This window comes from Mustela erminea, chromosome 5 (assembly GCF_009829155.1).
Source record: "Mustela erminea isolate mMusErm1 chromosome 5, mMusErm1.Pri, whole genome shotgun sequence".
Taxonomy (NCBI): Eukaryota; Metazoa; Chordata; class Mammalia; order Carnivora; family Mustelidae; genus Mustela; species Mustela erminea.
In genome coordinates this window covers 101473325-101475993 of record NC_045618.1, presented here as the reverse complement: position 1 = coordinate 101475993, position 2669 = coordinate 101473325, and the positions used below count along the sequence as shown (strand labels likewise).

The 2669-nt window shown below is 39.7% G+C and overlaps 1 non-coding gene across 1 annotated transcript; it reads left to right on the top strand.

Moving 5' to 3' along the window:
* Positions 1-378: 378 nt before the first annotated feature.
* LOC116592256 lies at positions 379-457 on the top strand. Its single transcript, XR_004286419.1, has one exon. It is a non-coding gene; the product is annotated as a small nucleolar RNA U2-19 (small nucleolar RNA).
* Positions 458-2669: the final 2212 nt, after the last annotated feature.

Genomic DNA, 2669 nt, shown 5'->3' with positions numbered 1-2669 from the left:
AGCAGGCGCCATCTTTGTGCTTTCTCTTTGCCTCATTCTAGATTGCCACTGTCTTTGAGAAAGCAGTTTATGAACATGTCTGCCACCCTGGTTTTTGTAGCTGCCACGTAGAGGACATATCTCTTGAAACCTGGCACTAGTGGCCAGTGGGCTTGTTTTCATGGACTCAATGGGATGGTAGCAAACAAACAGTTCTTAACTGCCTGTCCCCCCAGGGTTGGATGTGCAGAGGCAACACACAGAAATACACATCTTCCAATCTTCCGTTGAAGGAAGTATATTTACATGCTTCTGTCTGCTGCTCTCCCTGCGTGTGCTCTCTCTCTCACTCTCTCTGACAAGTGAACAAAATCTTTATGCTTGATTTAAAAAGAAGTGGATCAAGGATGAAAATATCCAGATCTAAGCATCAGAAGCCTTCCGGGCTACCTGATGCACAATTTTTGTAGTTCTGAGAAGGAAAATTAAATTAAAACAATAAGAGTTAGCAATGTGTGTGCATGTGTGTGCACGTGTGTGTGTGTGTGTGTATATAAAGGTGACCATGGATAAGTGAGAACTCGTCGATGGATGAATGAGATATGGCAAGGGGTAATGTGTGTGTATGAAAGACTAATCAGTTCTGATCAATGATTAAAAGGTTTTATTACACACTTTATAACTATGAGGGTTTCTATACTTTATCTGAGACTCAAATTTTTTTATTTAAAATTTTTTTTTGTTTTTTGGGGTTTTTTTGTTTTAAAGATTTTATTTATTTATTTATTTGACACACAGAGAGAGAGATCACAAGTAGGCAGAGAGGCAGACAGAGAGAGAGAGAGAGAGGGAAGCAGGGCCCCCACTGAGCAGAGAACCTGACACGGGACTCGATCCCAGGACCCTGAGATCACGACCTGAACCGAAGGCAGAGGCTTAACCCTCTGAGCCATGTAGGCTCCCTAGACTAAAAATTTTTAAAAAGAAAGGAAAACGTTCCCTGAGTGTGTGGCTTCTAATTAGTCTGCATTTAGTGCTGACTGAGATCCTTCCCTTTGGGACACTGACAAATACAGGCACACCCTCAATTACTGGAAGTCAGTAAGAACATAAAAGACCATGTGGACAATCACAAAGCTTTGAGAGTAAACCATGAGGAGCTCAGGAATGAATAATAAGGTTCATCACCTAAATGAGACTATTCCTTCAAGAATGAGAAAGCTCACTGTTTTATCTAATGCAAGTCAACAGAGTCAAGAAAACTGAATGGAGGAACATGTTCCAAATAAAAGAACAAGATAAAACCTCAGAAAAGGACCTTAATGAAATATAAGTGATTTACCTGACAGAGTTAAAAAAAAAATGGTCATAAAGATGCTTGCTGAGGTCAGGAAAAAATGCATTAATAAAGTGAGAATTACATCAAAGAGACAGAAAACATAGGAAAACACCAAACACAGGTGCCTTGGTGGCTCAGTTGTTAAGCGTCTGCCTTCATCTTCATCTCAGGTCATGATCCCAGGGTTTGGGGATCAAGCCCTGCACTGGGCTCCCTCCTTAGTGGGAAGCCTGCCTCTCCCTCTCCAAATCCCCCACTGCTTGTGTTTCCTCTCACTGTCTCTCTCTGTCAAATAAATAAATAAAATCTTCTAAAAAAAGAGAGGGGGAAAAAAAGAAAATACCAAATAGAAATAACAGAGCTGAAAAATTCAATAATTGAACTAAGACACTCAACAAAAGGTTTTAACAGCAGAGGAAGTATAAGAAAATCATCAAACTCTAAGACAGGGTAGGAGAATTCAGGAACAGAGCAGTTCCTCCAAGAGAAACAAAAAGAGAAAAAAATGAAAAAGAAGAAAGATAGCTCAAGGGATTAATGGGACAACATCAAGAGGCCCAATATTTACATTTTAGGGGTCCCAGAAGGAGAAGAAAGATAAAGGGGCAGAGATTTTTTTTAAAGAAATAATGGCTGAAAACTTTCCTAACCTTGGAAGGATACAGACATCCAGATTCAGAAAATTCCAAAGAAGATGAATCCAAAAAGACCCACACCAAGACAAACTATAATTAAGTTATCAAAAGTTAAAGACAAGGAGAGAATAAAAAAATAGCAGGAGAAAACTTGTTATGTATAAGGAAACCCCCAGAAAATGACCAATAAAGGGCACCTGGGTGATACAGTCAGTTAAGTGTCTGACTCTTGGTTTCAGTTCAGGTTGTGATTTCAGGGTTGTGAAATCAAGCCCCGAACCAGGTTCTGCATTCAGTGCGGACTCTGCTTGAGAGTCTCTCTCCTTCTCCCTCTACCCCTTTCACTCGGGCTCGCTCTCTCTCTCTCTCTCTCTCTAAAATAAATAAATAAATCTAAAAAAAAAGACTATCAGATTTTTTTCAAGAAAAACTTTGTGGGTCAGAAAGGAGTATCATGACATATTCTTTCTCTCTCAAATAAATAAATTTTCTTTTAAAGATTCTGTTTACTTGTCAGAGAAAGTGAGAGAGAGAGCACAAGCAGGGGGAGAAGCAGGCAGAGGGAAAAGTAGGCTCCCCACGAAGCAAGGAACCCAACACAGACTCCAACCCAGAACCTTGGGATTATGATCTGAGCCAAAGTCAGATGCTTAACCAACTGAGTCACCCAGGTATCCCAATAAATAATCTTTAAAAAAAAAAAAAAAAGGAATTTT